General features: G+C 47.4%; 1 non-coding gene and 1 pseudogene across 1 annotated transcript; both read right to left on the bottom strand.

Moving 5' to 3' along the window:
• Positions 1–5,560: 5,560 nt before the first annotated feature.
• LOC115279748 lies at positions 5,561–6,335 on the bottom strand (annotated as a pseudogene).
• Positions 6,336–22,646: 16,311 nt separating this feature from the next.
• Positions 22,647–22,720, bottom strand: TRNAT-AGU. The gene has a single exon. It is a non-coding gene; the product is annotated as a tRNA-Thr (tRNA).
• Positions 22,721–23,030: the final 310 nt, after the last annotated feature.

The following is a 23,030-nucleotide window of genomic DNA, read 5'->3' as shown; positions in this document are numbered from 1 at the left end:
AGGGATTCCTTTTGTCCCCTGTGGCTGCAGCACAGATGCTCTGGCCTCGAGGCCCTGCATGATGGTGGAAACAGCATCTCCAAACACAGGTTCAGTGCCGTCTCCTCCCGCTGCACCACCCGCACCCGGCTCGGGACGGTCCCGCTCACTCTGATGTGACTGGCGTCCTGTAGGAACTCCAGGCACAGGTATGCAGCCCCCATGACGGTTCCATCTGTGCTCCCCTGGGTCTGACAGAGGCTGGAACGGAAGTGCCTATTGGCCCGATGGGGCCTGAATGCTCTGCCCACAGGCAAGAAGAGAGCGAGGTGTCCCCAACGTGGAACTGGGCTTTGGGACAGACCCAGTGACCCCAAAGCCTCACCACCCGCAGGGGCCTCCCCGCTAGCCTTCAGCTGCCAAGGTGGCCCCTCTCCAACAGTCCTGCCTTCCACGGTGTGACGGTGCTTCTCCCCTGTCCCCCTCTCCTAGGAGCTCCCAGTGCCGCAGCTCCGTCTCCTCAGGCAAGGATCTGAGGCTGACTGGATGGCCCTGACCTCATCCCAGCGTCTTGATGCTCAGGGAACCAAGGGAGGAGAGTCACCTTGGCCTTGGAGGGGGATCTTTCCTGAGTGGCCGCACATCTTTGGGGTGCAGGCAGACACATCATGATTCTGAGAGGCCTCCCAGGAGAGGAGCCCTGAACCTGCCAAATCTAATAAGGCCTCGAGGGAGATATAAACCCAGGAGGCAAAGGCACAGAGCATGGAGAGAACCTCCTGGATGCAAGGGGGTGGGGAGGCTCACGCGCTGCAGACAGATCTCTGCTAGAAGAGACGGGGTCTGGGGGGCGGGGGGGGGGGCTGGCCCCGGTGCGGGCCGGGGAGGGCCGGAGCTTGCTAAGGAGGTGGCCCAAGGGGACAGCTTGTGTCTGGCAGACATTGGAGCGCGATCCTCAGCTTCTAGGTGCCATCTGGCCACCCGCTCCTCCAGGTAAGCCAGGCCCCACGCAGCCTGACACTCGTGACATCGGAACTGGTGACAGCAAGGGTGCACCAGCCAAGGGGAGTGAAGCAAAGGCATGAAAGGGCACAGGGAAAGCCCAGCTCCCCATCTGGGCAGAATTTTCTAGCACTTAGGGACAGCATGTTACAAGTGTTTGGCACCAGACCACACGTGCGGTGTGGGGACTAGTCAGGATGAGGGTCCAGGAGCCCGCACACCTGTCACCGCAAGTGGCCGCGTGTGCAGGCTCCCAGCACCTGACCCAGGAACAAACAGCATCCAGTGACTAGGAGTCCCCAACCTTCCTCCGGGGCCATCGCCGGGCAGGGCCTGCTCACACCAGACCAACGTGCCACAGCAGCCCAGGTCCTGCCAGGGCAAGAGAGACAGACGTTGAGGCCACAGAGGACGAGGACAAGTCTGTTCTCGCCACTGCCGGCGGGCCCAGGCGGCCTGGGGGCTCCAGGAGGACACGTGCGAGGACGGGAGGGGACCTAGCAGGCAGTGCTGCTGGCCCCGCCCCCTCCGGTCAGCACCCACCACCCCAGTTTACTGCTCCCCACCCACCTGTCCCCTCTCTGTCTGGTAGCTCAGGGCTAGGAGACACCACTTCCTCCAGGGACCCTCCCGTTGCCGCTCCAAGTCCGGGAGCAGGTGTGCCTTCTCCGTGGCCGCCCTGGAGAGGCCCAAGTCCCCAAAGTCCCCAGCTGGGCTGAGCAGTTCTCTGAAGGGGGCTGCAGTCCCCTGACCTGCCTGGGTGCTGCGCCCCAGAAATCCTTTCCCGGCAGCCGTCCAACGTGCTACTTTCCAGCCGCGTGGTGTACATATTCTCACATTTTATATTTTAAAGATTTCTCTCCAAGAACCCTCTGTAGTAGGGGTTGCCCAGTTATTGGCCATGGGTCAAGTTCACGCCACAGCCCATGTTTGTAATGTCTATTATTTGGAATGGTGTTAACAGATATTAAAATTTGTTTTTTAATAAAAAAAAAAGAAAAACCGAGAATATGCAGCAAGATGCTCTGTGTCCTGCAGAGGATGATTGCTAACATACCTGGAGAGGGTGGGTAGAGAGAAAGGAAGTTTCCTAAGGAATTTTTATATATTAAAGGAGACGTACAAGACCAGGAGGTTGGATTAATGTTGCGCTGAGATGGCCTTTTGCCCTTAACAAAGTATCAACCTCCAGGCGGCCGGGCTCCCTGCCTGAGTCAAGGACTCGGTCATGGGCTGGGAGCTGCAAGGAGACTCACCTGGTTTGCTTTGGCCTCTGTTCCTCGCACCAGTAAAGGTGGCCTGGGAGCGGGAACACGAGAGGGCGGAGGTGCTTGGTGGGCAGCTCCCGGCCCGCGGCGGGCTGCCCAGGCCCCTCGGAGGACCGACCGGAGCCTCTTGACCGACCCGCTTCTCTCCCGCTCCTGAGCGTTAATTCGCCTTTGGCACAACAGAACCTTAGACCTGCTTTCTTCAAAACTTAGAACTCGGTGAAGGCGGATCATTCCAGGTAGAGTCCACACTTTAAACAACAGGCGGGTTTCAACGGGACATGGCCACGCTTTACAAAAGCAACCAGAGGCGCGTCACGGCTAAAACCCAGCTCGAGAAATGAGAAGTGACAGAGCGGCAGCCGTGTCCCTTTGCCGCTGAGCTGAAGGGCCAGAGGCGGGCATGAGTCCCCTGGGGGCAGAGGGGGCTTTAAAGTTCTGAGAGGCCAGCTCGGGGACCCCTCCCTGCCCTGAAGACGTGGCCGCAGGGCAGAGTGAGGAGGGCACAGGAAGGCCTGAGGGCAGCCTCCCTTGTGCTGCCACAGGCCTGGGGCCCCCCTGGCCCACACTGCAGTTCTGCATGGGGACCAGACACTTGCCCGAAGCTCTCATGAAACATCCGTTACTCAGCAGGGGCACAGAAAACCACCCAATTTAGATTCAAGTTTAAAAGCAAGAAAGGGCCCCTACAATTAGGAGAACTGACCAGCCACGAAGGAGGAATAAAGATTGCTAGAGGATCTGAGTCGACATTTCCCTTAAAGGCAGACAGAGGGCCCACAGGCACATGAAAAGCTGCTCAGCATCACTCAATATCAGGAAACTGCAAATCCAAACCCCCGTGAGATCTCACCTCACAGCTGTCCGAATGGCTGTCACGGAAAGGACAGGAAATAACTAATGTTTGTGTTACGCCCAGATCGCGAACCCCCAACAGCCAAGACCCTCAAGGAGTCCGAGTCCCGTAGGCAAAAGCAAAGGGCGTTTATCCGGGCTTAAGCTCGGACTCTCAGGCCTCAGCAACGCAGGGGGTCCGGGCCGAGGGCCTCAGTCACCAGTCGGGCGGTTCTTATGACAGTGGGGGCGAGGGATTGGGTGAGAGGTGGGGTGAGGGGCCGGCATTACAATAGGATAGGACGGCGCACCGGTAGAGGTTGGTGCGGCGCAAGGCGGTTGGCTAATTTAAAACTAAGTAGCCTTATTACCAGCGGCGGGACTATCAGGCGTTTAATGATTGGCTCAGTTCAGCGGCGGTATCTGCCTGAGCAGTAGCTGGGTCATTGGTGGGTTGGTTTCTTTCCGTTGCTGCTGAGTCACACCCGGGGAAACAGAAACTTAGGCCTCCTAGTTTCTGAGGCTTGAGGCCTGTCATGGCGTTACTTGGGCTCTTCATCTGCAAGGCTGTGGAGAAAAGGGAACCTTTGGGCATAGTTGGTGGGCACTTAAATTGGTACCGCCAGTAAGGAAAACCATATGGAGATTTCTCTTTTTTTTTAATCTTTTTTTTTTTAAATAGAGTTTTCATTCTTTTTTTTTTTTTTTTTTTTTGATAGAGAGAGACCGCACGAACAGGGGAGGGTCAGAGAGAGAGGGAGACACAGAATCCGAAGCAGGCTCCAAGCTCTGAGCTGTCAACACAGAGCCCGACGTGGGGCTCGAAGCCACAAACTGTGAGATCATGACCTGAGCCGAAGCCGGATGCTTAACCAACAAGCCACCCAGGTGCCCCTTTAAACTTCTTTTTAATGTTTTATTTATTTTTGATACAGAGAGAGACAGAGCATGAGAGGGGGAGGGGCAGAGAGAGAAGGAGACACAGAACTGGAAGCAGGCTCCAGGCTCTGAGCTGGCTGTCAGCACAGAGCCTGACGCGGAGCTCAAACCCACGAACATGAGATCTGACCTGAGTCGAAGTCGGAGACCTAACCGACTGAGTCACACAGACGCCCCTGGAGATTTCTCAAAATATTGAAAACAAAACTATCATGTGATTTGGCAATTCTACTTCTGGGTTATTCACTGAAGAAAATGAAAACACCAACTCCAATAGATATCTGTACCCCGTTTCACTCCAGCATCATTTACATTAGCCAGCATTTGGAAACAAGGTAAGTGTCTATCTGTAGATGAATGCATAAGGAAGATTTGGTGTATCTACACACACACACACACACACACACACACACACACACACAGGAATATTACTCAGCCATTAAAAGGGATGAAATCTTGCCATTTGTAACCACGTGGATGGACCTTGAGGGCATTGTGCTAGGTTAAATTAAGTCTCACTTACAAAGGGAATCTAAAAAACAAAACAAACACCACAACAAATCAAATTCATAGAGATAGAGAACACATTGGTGATTGCCATCGGGTAAAGTGGAGGGTGTGCAAAATAGGTTAAGGGAGTCAAAATGTGCCAACATCCAATTAGTAATGAGTCATGGGGTTATAAGGTACACCATGATGACTATAGTTAATATCGTATTGCGTATTTGAAAGGTGCTAAAAGAGTAGATCTTAAAAATCCTCACAAGAATAAAATTGAAAAAATTTTTATACCTATGTATGGTGAGGGGTGGTGACCAGCCTTACTGGGTGATTTATGTGTCTGAAGGCTTCCTTCCTTGTTCTGGAAAAGATGTCATCTCTGATCCTTTGTCAGGACAACCTGAGACCACCCACCTCCTCCATCCTGACGGGTGGCAGTAACACCCAGTGAGAAGCTAGAGGTGATGGAAACCCTGGGGAGTTGTGCCTGAATCCAAGAATCAGGCCAGCCTAAATGTGTGTGCGTGTGGCAGTCGCTGGAGGATTGGGGGTGGGGATGGCGTCAGGCCTCAGTTTGGAGAGGTCGTTCTAGGCCTCCATCAGGTAGGAGAAGGGAGCAGAGACATAGCCTTTGTGCTGACATGGGTTTAATGAAGAATATCACGCCGGAAGGAAAGAAGACTCAGGCTAGCTGAGCCTTCTCTCTCTGAGCCCTTCGTGGAAGTGTTGCTCATCAGTCTCTCAGTTGGCAATTCTTCTCTAAGACCTTAAATCTTTTTTGCTTTATGATTTGGGACAAGATCAATTTTTATTGTTTTTGTAAAATTTTTAATGTTTTTATTTTTTTGAGAGAGAGAGACAGCGTAAGCAGGGAAGGGTCAGAGAGAGAGAGGGAGACACACAATTCGAAGACAGGCTCCAGGCTCTGAACTGTCAGCACAGAGCCTGATGCGGGGCTCGAACTCATGAACTGTGAGACCTGACCTGAGCCAAAGTCGGACACTTAACCGATTGAGCCACCCAGGCGCCCCCAATTTTTATTGTTTAAAATAGTACAGTAACTGCTGACTCCGCAGGTACTCAGGGGAGAGGACCTTGGAGAGTTTGTGGTAAAGCAGATACTTGTTTGAGTGGCTCTCATCATGCCAAATGGCCGCGATGTGGTTGGCTTGGTTGGCCATTATTGCTTCATGGCAGGCCTTGGGGAGCCTGTAAACCCTGGCACTGACCCCCCAAAAAGGCCCCTGTGTAGTACAGGTCCCCCTCATCTTCAGGAATGTGGGCTTGTGACTGAGGCCGACCTCCATACTGACGGAGCCCACAGTAGCCAGGATGCAGGATGCCGGACAAGGGGGAGAGGCTCTCCACGCCCATGTGGTCACTGAACTTCACCTCCACACCTCCACACACAAGGTGATCCACCTCCTGGTGGAAGCGCCGCCAGGAAATGTTGCTGATGACCTCCGTGCGGTGCACGGAGATGTCCTCCTGGCGGACACAGCTCTGGACGTTGAGGATGATTATCTGCCTTCCTTTTTGGATGTTAATATGAGGAACGTAGTCTGGCTGGTCAGTGAAGATGTAGTAGTTCACCCACCCTGTGTCCCGCCATGAGGTACGTCTCTGCAGACAGCAGGAACTGCTTCAGGAAGATCACGCATGATTTTACGGAAAATACAGCTAATCCAATGGTGAGATTCTGTTGCGGAACTGCTCATTCAGAGCGTCAGTCCCCTCCCATGTGATGGGAGCCAGCCAAGGGGTCACGACCTCCCCTAGAGGTGTTAGAACATCTGGCTGGAGATACACCATCCTTGCTGATTTTATACTTTCCAGACCATGGATTTTGCTAATAACCTTTCTTGTCTCAGCGGAGGTGGTTCTTAGCATCTGGTTTTTTGGATTCAGGTCGTAGTAGTCAAAGAAGGCCAAGGCAAGAGCTATTAAAGAAGGAAGTTCACTTGAGGAGGCGAGTAAATTTTTAGGTTCTCCGGGAATATCCTCGCAGCTGAGCCAAGACCCTGCGTCCAGATCTCACGGATGCTGCCAAGGACCTGCACCTCCTCAAGGCTCCCCTCGCAGTGGCCTCCCTTCGGCAGAGGGAGGCGAGCGCATTGACTATGAGGTGCTCGTGCCGTCTGCTTCTCCTCCCACCTCCACGCAAAGGGTTCCTGGGAGCTGGGGGTTCAGGGTCACCAAGCTAAGTAAGATTCCCAGACTGGCTGAACGTTGACAAATTCAGTTCTGATCTGAGGTTGCATCAGATAACCAGGTAGCAGGACTCCGTCAATGGGCCACTAGAACCTCTGGGCCAGCATGTAGGAGAGCCTCCTGAAACTGGCTCGTGACGGCCACTGAGCAGGTGAAGGACAGAGACTGGGATGGAAGCAAGGCAGGGCATGGCCACCAGAAGGCCTGAGCAGGACGGTAGAGGGCTTGTGCTCCAGCCTTCCCTTGACACTTACTGGCTATGAGACCTTTGCATAAGCACTAAATTTCCTGAAAGTCAATAAACTCGAGAACAGAGTATCTTCAGGTTCACATCCAGGCAGGCTCATGTGAACCATCATTGAGGAGGCCTGATTTGGTAACCATGCTGCAGGAGAGAGAAGATCCACAGATCAAGAATTGTTTTCCTTTATTCCTCTAATAATCACTTAAAATTCCATTGAGCAGTTACTCTGCAGATACCAGGCCTTCCACTGTGGTTGGGATTAGGCTGCTAAGCTTTATGTGCATTATATTTCCGACTCCTCGAAACAAGGCTGGGGGATGGATGCTACACTATTCTCAAGGTCTAAGTGGAGAAACATGCTCAGAGAGATGGGTGAACAGCCCATGACCGCATGGCCAGCTGGTAAGTGTCAACTAAGCAGCCAGAGTCCAGGATTGGGTTCTTGGCCATCCCGTACTCTGATCCTTTGCCTTTCCTTTTTCCGGGCTCTTTCCCTGGTCGGGTGTCTTGGGTTTTTCCCCTTTAGGCTTGCCGTGTCCATTGACCGCTGGCGGGGTCCTCAAGGTGGAGAAGGGGACCTGATTTTAGACTCAGGGCTTATTGTACTCTGCCCACACCTGTATCCCCCTCTGTGGTCCTAGGCAGTTCCAAGCTTCTGTCTCTTGGAAAACAAGATGTCTGGCACAGATTTCTCCAGCCCCCTGTGGGACCAACAGTTGGTATAAAAGAGTCCCATGGCGGGTAGGGAGCACCTACCATCTGTACCATCTGCAGCCTGAAGCTGACTGATGTGTCTGTGTTCCTCTGCAACACCTTGTAGGTGGCTTTTCCAGGCTTTCTGAAACCTCCTTAGGGTATTCTGAGCATGTTAGGAGGAAGCAATGAAGGATGAGTGTTTTAAGGATCTGACGCCTTCCCTTTGTGGTCCGGATTGTGACATTGTGCCAGCTGTGCAAAGAGTGTTTGTGAAATTTTTTTTTTCTTTTTAAGATTTAATTTTTAAGTAATCTCGGTACCCAGCATGGGGCTTGAATTCACAACCGTGAGATCAAGAGCTGGACTGAGCCAGCCAGGCACCCCGAGAATGTTTGTATAATCTTGTCACCTCTAGTCAGTGATGCTAGTGTAGTGGCAGAATATCAAGACAACCCTGTGATGTTGCAAATTCCAGAAAACTGAAGCACTGCCTTGATGAAAAAATGACATCAGAGGATAAGGAGCATGTGCTTGACATTCTGTGTGTCTAGCCAGCTGTGGCTCTGGTGCCTGTCTGGCTGTGTATCTGCTCATCCCGGGGCAGTGGAGGAAAGAACCCATTGCCCTGCTCACCATGGCATTTCCCTGGGAATCTTGGAGGTCCAAGAATCCCACAGGATGAAGAGGTAGAAGGAAGACAGCAGACACTAGCGGTGTAGGAAAAGACGGGAAGAGAGACTCAGTGGAGCCTCTGACCACTTGAGCCCTGACTGCTTGTCTCTACCAGGCCACTAGCCCGATAACGCTCAGGCTCTCCTGTCCCCATGGCATGACCTGGCCAGCGTGTCAGGCCCCCTCAACAACACAAGTGCTTGGATCCTCTTTAGACTGTCATCACTACCACTGGCCACTTACACTGTCCAGACTTTATCCTACCACCCCCGCCCTGTGTCCATGCTTCCCTAATACCCTCATTTTACCTCTTTCTGTAGAATCCAGGGGGTTATTCTGTGGCCTAGGTGCCAGGACACATTCTCCAAAAGGGCCCCCAGCTCCCTAGACCTGTAGCACACCAACGTGAGGACTAGAATGTGTCCTCTCTCTGCTACTGTCACACCTGAGGGGGACAGGACCCTGCTTCAGCTGCGAGTCCCTGTAAGAACAGCAGGAGGAGGCTGACCCGGAGCAGGTTCTTTGCCACCCCATCCTCTCCCAGGAACCCAGGGACTCACCTGGAATACTGGAAAGACCTCCTCAGCTACTTCATTCTGTCCTGACCCAGAACCCCAACTCCTGTCACTCCGGATGGGACAAGGGACCCCTTCCTCCTCTTTTTGCTCTATTGGAAGGAGCTTTATGAGAGCTTTTCAGGGGTACTTTTTGATACTTTTATGGCCAGGATTGAGAAGAATCCACCTTTACTTGCTCTGATCCAAAAGTCACACTCCAAACAAGGTGTCAGGCCCCTTTCCAGAAGTGTCCAATGAGTTTGCCGTGCAGCTTGGTGTCTCTTATCCTTTGAGGCCTCAGCAAGTCTCAGGACCTTTTCTTTTTAGGGTACAGTGTACTCATGTCCTTTGTGTTATTGGAGCCAGCCTGGCCAAGAGCCCTAAAGATGCCATTTGCCTGATAGATGTAGTTTCAGCAAGCTGCCATGTCCTGACGTCGGGCTGGAGGATTCCCATAGTCAGAGCCTTGAATCCACCGGTAAGTGCTTACTCCTTGGGCTAGAGATTGGGCCCTTTGGGGGAATTCTGCATGGACCTGTGACTTCTGACGGGGGCTGGATGCGAATGTCATCAGGATGTTGTTCCTGAGCTGAGCTAGTTATGGGGTGGGGAAGGTGGGGAAGATGACAATCACGGCAGCTGGCGGGTCTGAGCAGCTCTGTGGCCCAGGACCCACAGGTCACATGCATTACCGACCACATTTAAGCCTCCCAGCGCCTTGAGAAATGGGAGTAATCCTCATAGTCTTACAGGTGAGGAAACGGAGGCTCAGAGAGGTCAAGAGTGTGAAGGATGTTGCTTGGCTCCTGAGTAGCAGATGGGCTCCTACCGCCCCCGCTGAAGGGACAGGCTTGGTGAACTCACTTGCGCCTGTGCATATATTACAGTCCCTTGGGCTTCTGTTAAAGAATGGGAAAAATACTTCCCACTTCCATGGCTGTGGTGAGTGCAGAGTACAATTATTGGTACAAAGGAGCTCTTGTCCAAAGCAACTTACACAGAGAAGAAGAAGAGAGATAAGGTTCTTGGTTGCCGTGTAAGTGCTGAGCCCGGCCAGGACCAAGAAGCTGCCTCTCAGACTTGAGTTTTTTCTGTGGTGGAATGAGCTGCCTCCACGTACCTCTACTACAAGGTGGGTCTTATATACAGAGCTGGGCTCCAAGGTCCCAGAGCTTCCAGACTCCTCCTGTGACTCCTCCAGAGCCATGACTTTGGAACCCTCTCATGCGTATCTGCCCCACTTGTCTGGTTCAGTGACAGCCCACTGAGAGCTACCTGAGTGAAGAGCCCGCTAGGTCCACAGGGACCTTCACAGGATGAGTGTTTCTATGATCTTTGTGGCAAGGAGCTTACAGGGTCCTCCCTAAACTGGATACGTTGGCAGTCACTCATCTCCCTGTTGTGATGTGTGCTCTGTTGATGGCAATGGAAGGCCACCTTGCTCAGGATGAGCCCTGGGGCTGCCCTCACCCCTCAACCCCACGCCACATCATGAGTAGGGGCTGCCTCTAAAATGGGGTATGAACCTTTGTCTCTGTGGAAGCTAAGGGGAAATAAGGTGGCACAGAGAGGTTGTGGACAGAGAACCTGCTCTCCAGCCAAGTTCATGTTCAGCAGCAGGTGTTATGCCAGTAGTCTCCCATTCCAGGGGCTTACAATCGCCAGGGCCACTGGAAAGGTACTAGCCGCCCAGAGGAGTTGGATGGGCACCCGGTTGTGGAGAAGAACTGTCACATATAGGTGAGTGTACAGGCATGATGGGCGCCTTGTCCAAAGATAAGGAGAGATGCGTGAAGGGTAGATGGTTCTCACAACACAGGTGATCTCTTGGCTGTTGCTCAACTTCCAGGGAACAGCCCGAGGACTACCAGGCACCAGCAGCCCCGGCGCTGTCCATGCGCTGCCTCCCCTCTCACTTCCTTCCCCCTAACTATAGAATCTTTGTCTAATCTGGTGTTGGGGAAAATATCAATGACAGGACGTCTTTCTAAATCTTTGACATCAAAACTTAGAATTTGGCGGTCAAAGCCAGAATTTCTTTTCCTATCTGCCTCTGACATATCATTTCCTCCATTAATCATGAAGCCCCATCCTATTCTCACCGGCCTGAGTCATGTGCAGTGATCTGGACAGCTTTCCCCCCACCCCACCCCCCAGCAGGCACCCCTGCTCACTGTTTGCCTCCTCACACACTTGTACCTCTCTTTACTGCTTGGTAGCTTTCTCCGCCACGTGGGAGCCTGGCAGGCCATTCATTGTCAGCTTCACTATGAAAGTGCGGGGGTGCTTCAGACTATAGATGCTGGTGAGGGTGTGGAGAGACGGGCACCCTCCTACACTGTTGGTGGGAATGTAAACTGGTGCAGCCGCTCTGGAAAACAGTGTGGAGGTTCCTCAAAAAACTATCCATAGAACTCCCCTATGACCCAGCAATAGCACTGCTAGGGATTTACCCAAGGGATACAGAAGTGCTGATGCATAGGAGCACATGAACCCCAATGTTCATAGAGGCACTTTCTACAATGGCCAAATCATGGAAAGAGCCTAAATGTCCATCACCTGATGAATGGATCAAGAGGATGTGGTGTATATACAATGGAGTACTACATGGCAATGAGGAAGAATGACATCTGGCCATTTGTAGCAAAGTGGATGGACCTTGAGGGTGTCATGCTAAGCGAAATACGTCAGGCGGAGGACAGATACCATATGTTTGCATTCATAGGTCTAACAGGAGAGATCTGGCAGGGGACCATGGGGAGAGGAAGGGGGAAAGAGAGCAGGGAAGAGTGAGGGACACAGATCAAGGGAGACTACAGAATACTGAAGACGAACCATGGACTGAAAGGGGAGGGGGAGGGAGGGAGGGGGTGATGGTCATGGTGGGGGGCACTTGTGGGGAGAAGCACTGGGCGTTATATGGAAACCAATTTGACAATAAACTATCATAAAAAAATACACACCTCCTTGGTCTCCAGCAGGTCAATTCTGAGGTAAGTCTCACACTGTCTCTGAGAGAGCTGGCAGCAGGTTGAAGACCTAGTTGCTAATAGCAAGGGCTTTCTCCCCCTCCCCATGCTCCCAGGTTCATACCTGTTCACCCTGACATCACATCCCAAATGAACATCCTGTCCCCAGAACTTCGTCTCGGAGTCTGCTTTGGCAAGAACACAACTAACATAGTGAGCCCGGCACAGCTGCTGACCCAGGAAGGAAAGGCAGCCAGACAGGAGGCCAGTGAGGAGTGGGGTGAGGGGCGGGGCGGGGCATGGCTGGTGCTCCTTCAGAGGGGCCCTCGGTTGGGTAGGGAGGTTTTCCCTTATCTTTTATTTATCTAGGGACATGCATGGTAGATCCCCAAACTGTCCTGCCAACATGCTGTTCTGGCACCCTCCTAGCTTCAGCCGTGGGAATCCTTGCGATTCCAGGCAGAAGGATGCGCTAGCCGCTGGCTCAGGGCCGGGGACCCAAGCCGAGAAGGACAAACTCTGGGTGCCTCCCACTGCAGAGGCGACAAATGTGAGCTACGACCCCCTCGAAAGAAAAAGCCTAGACCCAGCACGCCACGTCTATACAGCACTCGTGCCCGTTCCTGTGATGAAGATTGGCATTGGGTTTGCTGTTATCTCAACTGGAAGATTCTCTTTGATGTCTTTTTTTCTGTTCAAAGTCTAAAAGAAGGATACACTTATTACTCAGTAGAATTCTTTCTGAGGTCCCCTTGAGGGACGCCCAGAGTCCTCCGTCCTTACCCAGAGCACTTCCCCAACTGTCCTCTGATGCACAAAAAGCAAACTTTCTGTTTTCACTTTTGGTCACCTGGATCAATTTTCTGTTATTGTGTAAACATTCAGGTATGGGAGACACTTGAGGCCTCAGGTATCGTTTTATTTATTATAGTAAAATACTCAGAACGTAAAGTTTGCACTTTAACTATTTTTAAGAGACAATTCATTGACATAGAGTGCATTAACTAAGTGTAACCCTCACCACCATCCATCTCCAGAACTTTTTCCATCTTCCCGAGCTGAAACTCTCTACCCGGTAAACAAGAACGCCCCTCCCCTCTCCCCCAGGGCAGGCACCATTCCACTTTCCGTCTGTCTGAATTTAACTTCTCTAGTTACCTCATGTGAGTGGAATCACAGTATTTGTCCTTTGGTGACTGGCATCTCACTTAGCATAATGTCTTCAAGCTTCATCCATGTTGGGACATGTGGCCAAATTTCCTTCCCTTTTAAGGCTGAATCATAACCCATTGAATATACACCACATTTTGCTAATCCAGTCATCCTTCAGTGGACACTCGGCTCACTTGCACCTTTTGGCTCTTGTGAATAAACTACTATGAACATAGGTGTACAAACACCTGCCAAGCCCCTACTTTTCCAAGTTAGTCCCAAAAAGCGGAACTTCTGGATCATAATGGTAATTATATTTTCAATCGGGGGGGGGGGGTGCCGTTCTAAATTTCACAGTTCTGCCCCAGGTTACACTCCCACCAGCACTATACAGGGTTTCAGTTCCAGTTAGTTAGGGCACCCAGGGGGCTCAGTTGGTTAAAGCATCTGACTCTTGATTATGGCTTGGGTTATGATCTCACAGTTCATAAGTTCAAGCCCCGCATTAGGCTCTGTGCTGACAGTATGGAGCCCACTTGGGATTCTCTGTCTCTCCCCCTCTCTCCCTGCCCCTCCCCTGCTCGTGCTGTCTCTCTCTCTCTCTCTCTCTCTCTCTCTCTCTCAAAAATAAATAAATAACCTTAAAAAAATAAATTCTAGTTAATTACTCTGCAGTGTAATAGTGGTTTCAGGTGTAGGATTGAGCGATTCTGTTTCCAAACAACCCCCGGTGCTCATCACGTGTGCCCTCCTTAGACCCCGTCATCCATTCGTCCCCAATCCAAGTCCTTTCCAATGACCCTCAGCTTGTTCTCTGTAGTTAAGAGTCTATTTCTGGGTTTGCTTCTCTCTTTTTACCCCCTTGCTCATTTGACTTGTTTCTTAAATCCCACCTTTGAGTGAAATCATATGGTATTTTTCTTTCTCTGACTGACTTATTTCACTTCGTATAATACATTCTAGCTCCATCCACATCATTGCAAATGATGACATTTCATTCTTTTTTATGGCTGAAGAATATTCCATTATGTATATATACCACCTCTTCTTTATCCAAAATTTTTAAAAATTTAATGTTTATTTATTTTTGATAAAGAGACAGAGCACGAGCAGGAGAGGGGCAGAGAGAGAGAGAGGGGGAGACACAAAATCTGAGACAGGCTCCAGGCTCTGAGCTGTCAGCACAGAGACCCATGTGGGGACCTGAGCTGGAGTCTGGTGCCTAACTGACTGAGCCAACCAGGCGCCCACCCCCCACCCAAATTTTTATTTTCTGTTTCTGGTAGTATCTGTCCTAATGGTAGTGAAGTGGTATTTCTTTGTTTCTTTTTTTTTTTTTTACATTTTTATTTATTTTTGAGAGACAGAGACAGAGTACGAGCAGAGGAAGGGCAGAGAGAGGGAGACACAGAATCCAAAGCATGCTCCAGGCTCTGAACTGTCAGCACAGAGCCTGATGCGGGGCTCTAACCCACAAACTGTAAGGTATGACCTGAGCCTAAGTTGGAAACTTAACCAACTGAGCCACTCAGGCACCCCATGAAGTGGTATTTCATTGTGTTTTTGATTTGCGGTTCCCTAATGAATAGTGTTGTTAAACATCTTTTCATGTGTTTATCGGCCATTTGGATATCTTCTTGGAGAGCCATCTATTCAAGTCTTTTGTCTATTCTTTAATCAGTTTGTTGTTGTTGTTGGGTTATAGCTCTTTATATGTCCTGGATATTAATCCCCCTTTTTAATGTTTATTTATTTTTGGAAGAGAGAGAGAGAGAGAGAGAGAGAGAGAGAGAGAGGGAGAGAGAGGGAGAGAAAGGGAGAGAGGGAGAGAGAGAAATCCAAGCAGGTTCCATGCTGTAAGCACAGAGCTTGACTGGGGCTCGAACTCATGACCCCGTGAGATCATGACCTCAGGCGAAATCAAGATCAGGATGCTTAACCAATTGAGCCACCCACGCGCCTCCTGGATAGTAACCTCTTAACAAATAAATGATTTGCAGATACTTTCACCCATTTCATAGGTCGCCTTCTACCCCACTGATAGTTTTTGAGTGCACACTGAATTTTAATTTTGATGAAGTCTGATTTTCTTTTGTTGCCTGTGCTTGGCTATCATATCCAAGAAATCATTAGCAAATCCATTCATTGTTCAATGTCATGAAACTTTTCCTGCATGTTCTCTTCTAAGGGTTTAATAGTTTCAGCTCCAAGGTTTAGTTTTTAGAGCCATTTTGAGTTAATGTTAGTATATGGTGTTAAGGTAAGTATCCATCTTTATTCTTTTGCCTGTAGATATTCAGTTTCCCAGAACCATCTACTAACAACTGTCCCCACTGACACCCTGGTCAAAAATAATTTGTCTTATGTATGCGAGGGATTATTTCTTGCTCTCTATTCTACTCCACTGATCTGTAGGTTTGCCTTTATGCTAACACCACACTGTTTGGATTACTGTAGCTTCGTAGTAAGTTTTAAAATTGGGAAGTGGAGGGGCGCCTGGGTGGCTCAGTCGGTTGAGTGTCCGGCTTCGGCTCAGGTCATGATCTGACGTTGGTGGGTTCGAGCCCTGTGTCGGGCTCTGTGCTGACAGCTCAGAGCCTGGAGCCTGCTTCCGGTTCTGATTCTCCCTCTCTCTCTGACCCTCCCCTGATCATGCTGTCTCTGTCTGTCTCTCAAAAAAAAATTTAAAAAAAACATTAAAAAATAAATAAAATTGGGAAGTGGAAGATCTTAAACTTCTTTTCTTTTTTTTTTTTAAGATTGTTTTGGCTATTTGGGGTCCATTGAGATTTCATATGAATTTGGGGATACATTTTTTTTATTTCTACAAAACTTGTTGGGATTTTGATACTTACTGCATTGAATCTGTAGATCAATTTGAGTACTGTTAGTAATCCCATAGTGTTAGTCAAGCTCTCAGTTCATTAACATCAGATGTCATTTATTTGTGTTTTCTTTAACTTCTTTCAGCAATGTTTTCTAAGTTTAGTCTACAACTACAACTGTTTCACATCTTTCATTAAGCTAATTGCTAAATATTTCATTCCTTAAAAGATTTTGTAGGGGCGCCTGGGTGGCTCAGTCGGTTAAGCCTCCGACTTCGGCTCAGGTCAGATCTCACGTTTGTGGGTTTTGAGCCCCACGTCGGGCTCTGTGCTGACAGCTCAGAGCCTGGAGCTGCTTCCGGTTCTGTGTCTCCTTCTCTCTCTGCCCCTCCCCCTCTATGCTTTGTCTCTCTCTGTATCGAAAATAAATAAAACATTAAAAAAAAAAGATTTTGTAAATGCAACTATGTTCTTACTTTTCTTTGGATTGTATATTGTAGTGTATAGACACACAACTGACATGTATATCAATTTTCTATCCTGCATCATTGTGAAATTTGGTTCTAGTTCTAACAAGATTTTTTGCATGATTAATTTTTTGCATGATTAATTTTTAAATCAAATTAACATTAAATAACAATTTATCCCTCCCATAGTTATTTTTTTAAGACTTCATTTCTCAAGACCAGTTTAAAAAAATATTTTTAATGTTTTATTTATTTTTGATAGAAAGAGAGACAGCGTGAGCAGGGGAGGGTCAGAGAGAGAGGGAGACACAGAATCTGAAGCAGGCTCCAGGCTCTGAGCTAGCTGTCAGCACAGAGCCCAATGAGGGACTCAAACCCACGAACTGCAAGATCATGACCTGAGCCGAAGTCAGAGGCTTAACCAACTGAGCCACCCCAGCGCCCCTGTTAAGACCAGTTTTAAGTTCACAGCAAAATTGAGAGGAAGATGCAGAGATTTCCCGTATCTGTTACCCCCACATGCATATATAGCTTCTCCATTATCAGTATCTGGGCCATCTATACATCATCCTTTGAAAAATACCTATTCAGACCTTCTGCCCATTTTTTAATTGAATTGTTAATGAACCTATACTGACACATCATAATCACCAAAGTTCATAATTTACCTTAGAGTTCACTTTTGGTATTTACAATCTATGGGCTTGGACAAATGTTTAAGATAGATATTATATTATACATACAATACACATATACACACATAATATATCATTATATTACTCTACAGAGTATTCAACTGTTCTAAAAATCTTCCGTGCTTTGCTAATCCGCTCCTCCTCCCAACCCTGGAAACCACTTTATTTTTTTTTTTACTATCTTCATAGTTTTGCCTTTTCCTGAACGTTATACCATTGGAACCATACAAGATGCAGCCTTTTTTATTATGAAAATTAATTGAATTTTATCTTCTTTCCAACTTTATTGAGATATGATTGACATACACTATTTTGTAAGTTTAATGTGTGCAACCTGTTGAATTGATACTTATATATTGCAAAATGATTGCAACATAGTGTTAGCCAGAATTTCCAACTCATCACGTAAGTTACCATTTCCTTTTTTGAGGTGAGAACATTTAAGAGCTGTCATAACAATTGTCAAGTATATAATACAGTATTATCAGCTATAACCACCAAGTATACATTAGATTTCCAGAACTAATTCATCTTATTTCTCAGAGTTTTTACTTTTTGACCAACATCTCTTCATCTCCATTTCTCCCACCCCCAAGCCCCAGGAAAGCCACAATTATTTTTTCTGTTTCTATGAGTTTGACTTTTTTAGGTGCTATATGTAAGTGATATCATACACTGTTTGTGTTTCATTTAGCACAGTGTCCTCAAGGTTAAATCTACGTTGTGGCAAATGGCAAGAGTTTCTTCTTTCTCCTGGCTAATATTGAACTAAATATATATTTATAATTTCTGTATGTATATAGCACATCTTCTTTATCTCTTCATCCATTGATGGACACTTAGGTTGTTTCTATATTGTGGCTATTGTGAATAATTCTGCAGTGAACATGAGAATAGAGATAATTCTTCAAGATCCTATTTGTATTTTCTTTGGCTATTTACCCAGAAGTGGTGTTACTGGATCATATGGTAGTTCTGTTTATAATTTTTGAAAAATCTCTATAATCTTTTGCATAGTGGCTACACCAACTTAAACACCCACTAGCAGTGCACAAAGATTCCCTTTTTTCCACATTCTCACCAATACTTGTTAATCTCTTGTCTTTTTGATGACAATCATGCTGACAGGTGTGAAGTGATAGCTCACTGTCATTTTGATTGGCGTTTTCCTGATGATTACTGATTTTGTACCTTTTGACCATCTATACATCATCCTTTGAAAAATATCTATTCAGACCTTGCGCCCATTTTTTGATTGAATTGTTTGGATTTTGTGCTATTGAGTTGTATATATATAGTTATATAATCTTTATATATTGAGCTCTTTATTTATTTTGGATATTAACCCTTTATCTTTATAGGTTTGTAAATATTTTCTCCCATTTGGCCTTTTCATTTTGTTGATGACTTTCTTTGCTATACAGAAGTGTTTGTTTGTTTAATGTAGTACCACTTGTTTATTTTTTTAAGTTTTTTTTTTATTTTGAGAGGAAAGAGAGAGAGGAAAAAAATACAAGGATGAGAGAGGCAGAGAAAAGAAGAGACAGAATCTCAAGCTAGGTGCCATGCTATTAGCACAGAGCCCGATGCAGGACTTGAACTCACCAACTGAGATCATGACCTGAGCCGAGATCAAGAACCAGACACATAATCGACTGTACCACCCAGGTGCTCCTGATGCCTTTGCTTTTGATGTCAATACAAGAATTATTGCCTAAACTGATGTTAAGGAGCTTACCCCCTATGTTTTCTAGGAGTTTTATGTTTTCAAATCTTACAGTCAAATCTTTAGTGCATTTTGAATTGATTTTTGTATGGTGGAATAGAGGGGTCTAGTTTCATTCTTTTGCATGTAGTTTTCTGCTTATCCCAGAACCATTTAGAGAGAGTATCCTTTTCTCCATTGTATATTCTTGGCCCCTTTGTTGTAAATTAATTGACCAGGTATGAATGGGTTTATTTCTGGGCTCTTATTCTATTCATTGGTCTCTGTGTCTTCTTTTATGCCAATGCCATACTGTTTTGATTACGATAGCTTCATACTATAGTTTGAAATTAGGAAGTACGATGCCTCCAAGTTTATTTCTCTTTTTACCAAGTTTTTATTTTATTAAAAAAATTTTTTAATGTTTATTTATTTTTGAGAGAGAAACAGAGTGCAAGCAGGACAGGGGTGAAGAGAGAGGGAGACACAGAACTCGAAGTAGGCTTCAGGCCCTGAGCTGTCAGCACAGAGCCCGATGTGGGGCTTAGAACTCAGGGCTGTGAGATAGTGACCTGAGCCACAGTCAGATGTTTAACTGACTGAGCCACCCAGGTGCCCCTCCAAATTTTAATTTAAATTCCAGTTAGTTAACATGCAGTGTGATATTAGTTTCAGGTGTAGAATTTAGTGATTCATCACTTATATACAACACCCAGTGGTCATTACAAGTTCCCTCCTTAATACTCATCACCTATTTAACCCATCCCCCCACCCGCCTCCCCTCTAGTAACCATTAGTTTGTTCCCTATAGTTGAGTCTGTTTCGCTCCTCACAGTTGAGGAAATCCCAGGGACCAGCACATTCAGAGTGCAGGGGGTGAGCCTGGCCCCAGGAACACTGCCTTTATGATTATGGTATCTCCTCTTCCAGTAAGTACAGCTTTGTTATTTCCCAAGGTTGTCTTGACGATTTGGGGTCTTCTGTGATTCTATACAAGTTTTAGGATTTTTTTTCTGTGAAAAATGCAGTTGGAATTTTTATAGGAATCGCACTGAATCTGTAGTCACACTGGGTAATACAGACATTTTCACAACATTAATTCTTCCAACCCATAAACACATAATGTCACTTATTCGTGACTTCTTGGGTTTCTTTCACCAATTTTGTATAGTTTTCAGCATACAGATCTTCTACCTTCTTGGTTAAATTTATTCCTAAGTATTTTATTTTTTTATGCTATTATAAATGGGATTTTTCATAATTACTCTTTTTGTTAGTCTATACAAATGCAACTGATTTTTATATATTGGTTTTATATTCTGCAACATTACTGAATTCATTTATTTTAATGGTTTTAAATTTTTTTAATGTTTATTTATTTTTGAGAAAGAGAGAAACAGAGATAGACTGCAAGAGACAGAGGGACAGAGAGAGAGGGAGACCCAGAATCGGAAGCAGCTCCAAGGTCTGAGCTGCCAGCACAGAACCGGATGTGGGGCTCGAACCCACAAACTGCAATCTCATGACCTGAACTGAATTCAGACACAACCAACTGAGCCACCCAGGTGCCCCCTTAATGGTTTTTTTCAATAGATTCTCTCCTATATTTAATATGTTATCTGCAAATAGAGAAAATTTTACTCCTTTTCCCCCCTATTTGTTTTTTTTTAATGTTTTATTTATTTTTTGATACACAGAGAGACAGAGCATGAGAGGAGGAGGGGCAGAGAGAGAAGGAGACACAGAACCGGAAGCAGGCTCCAGGCTCTGAGCTGTCAGCACAGAGCCTGATGCGGGGCTCAAACCCACGAACATGAGATCTGACCTGAGCTGAAGTCGGAGGTCTAACCGACTGAGCCACCCAGGCGCCCCCCCCCTTATTTGGATGTCTTTTATTTCTATTTTTTATCTAATGCTCAATCTAGGAGCTTCAATACTATGTTGAATAAAGTGGAGAGAATGGGCATTCTTGACTTGTTTCTGATCTTACAGGAAAAGCTTTTAGCTTTTCACTGTTTAGTGTGATGTTACTTGTGGGCTTGTCATACATGGTCTTTATGATCCTGGGGTACATTCCTCTGTACCCAGTTGGTTAAGTTTTTTATCATTAAAGGATGTTAAATATTGTCAAATGTTTTTCTACATCTATTGAGATGATTTATGATTTTTATCATTCATTTTGTTAATATGATATATCACATTGATTAATTTGTGGATGTTGAATCATTCTTTAAGTTTATTTATTTATTTATTTAGAGAGAATGCACACAAGTAGGGGAGGGGCAGAGAGAGAAGGAGAGAGAGAATCCTAAGGAGGCTCCATGCGGACAGCACCGAGCCTGATTCAGGGCTTGAACTCACAAACCATGAGATCATGACCTGAGCAGAAACCAAGAGTTGGATGCTTAAACAGTTGGGCCACCCATGTTGAATCCTTCTTGAATTCATGGAATAAATCCCACCTGACTATGGTATGTAATCCTTATAATGTACTGTTGAATTTGTTGTCCTAATACGATGAGGGGTTTGAATCCATGTTCATCACGATAGTGACCTGTTTTTCTTTTCTCTTGTAGTGTCCTTGTCTGTTTTTATTATCAGGGTAATGCTGGCCTTGTAAAATGAATGTGGAGGTGTTCCCTCCTCTCTTATTTTTTGGGAAGTTTGAGAAGGATTTGTATTATGTCTGACCCTTGAACAATTTAGAGGATGGGGCGCTGACCTGTGACACAGTTGAAAAATAATGTATCTTTTGACTCACCTACTGTAGACCGGAAGCCTTACTGATAACACAAAGAGTTGATTAACACATATTTTGTAATATGTGTGATGTACTGTATTCTTACAATAAAGTAGCTAGAGAAAAGAAAACGTTATTAAGAAAATAATAAAGGGCTGCAACGGTTTGCATTCCCGCCAGCAGTGCCAGAGGGGTCCCCTCTCCACATCCTCTCCAACACCTGTTGTTTCTTGTGCTGTTGATTTTAGCCATGCTGACTGGTGTGAGGTGATATCTCAGTGTAGTTTTGACTTATGTTTCCTTGGATGATGGGTGATGTTGAACATCTCTTCATGTGTCTGTTGGCCTCATGGGTCATGTCTTCTTTGGAAAAATGTCTATTCATGTCATCTGCCCATTTTTAAAAATTAGATTATTCTTTTTTTTTTAGTGTTAAATTTTATAAGATCTTTTAATATTTCTTGAAGAGCTGGTTTAGGTGCCAACCGAAAGGTTGCAAAGGGCAAGAAGGGATCCGCAAAACAAGAGAAGAAACAGATCGTAAATCTAGACGCATGGGAGAGGTAGGGGAGAGATGCAAGTGAATTTGACTCTTAGGAACACGGGCTTATGCCCTAAGTGCCATCTCTGCAACTCCTTGGGTCTGTCTTGTTGCGTCGGACATGAATTTTGCTGAGTTTGACAACTATTCCTGGGTGACTGTTCAAACTTCCCATGCTTCGCGGCCCCCCAGGGACTCCGGTGCAATTGCTTTCGGTCAGGCCCTCCAGCTGTGTATTTGTGCAGCAGCCAGAGCCGGGGTCAGCCTCCCACCTGGTGCCCCGAAGATACAGCCTCTGACTCATCCTTTCCGCAGCCCCGGGGAAACACTGGCCGGGCTCAGCTTGGACCTCGCCAGGCGCGTCTGTGAAATGGGTGACACCGATCGCGCGGCTGGAAAAGGGGCCCCGTCAACCGGCCGGTGCGGGGGGCGCTCAGAGGAGGAACTGGCACACATGGCCCAGCTCGTCCAGGGGAAAGCCAGCTCGTGGGAGCCAAGGACATCCTCGGGAAGGTCCCTGCCGCAGCACAGAGCCCGCTAACCTGGCTTCTCAGGTTCACCCTCACAAACTCAGAGAGAGAGGGGCTCTGGGTAGGGCAGCAGAGCAAAACTGCGCAGGGGTGAAAAAGAGAGCCGGGATGCTCGGTTGAGGCACCGCTGGGATTCGAACCCAGGATCTCCTGTTTACTAGACAGGCGCTTTAACCAACTAAGCCACGGCGCCGCCCGCAGAAACAACGCGAGAATCTCTTCCCCATCACCAAGTACGGCTTCAGCGGTGCGCATGCGCACAGGGTTCGTCGGAAGTGGCGCATGCGTGGTGTATTCACTCAGTCGGCTGAGCGTAAGGGGTTGGACACCGAGGCCGGAAACGTGGGAAGCGAGGGTTGCCGCAGTCTTCGGTTTCCGTGGTGTCTGCGCCGCAGCCTGGAGCCGCGGTGGCCCTGTCGTGGGGGTGCCCGCGAAGGTCGGGCCTTCTGCCCTCCAGCTGGCGCAGGAAGTCCCCCGCGCTGTCTCGCGAGGCCCAGCCCCCC

Source organism: Suricata suricatta, chromosome 16 (genome assembly GCF_006229205.1).
Source record: "Suricata suricatta isolate VVHF042 chromosome 16, meerkat_22Aug2017_6uvM2_HiC, whole genome shotgun sequence".
NCBI classification, from domain to species: Eukaryota; Metazoa; Chordata; class Mammalia; order Carnivora; family Herpestidae; genus Suricata; species Suricata suricatta.
The sequence above is the reverse complement of the archived record's forward strand: the minus strand, read 5'-3'. Positions and strand labels throughout refer to the sequence as shown.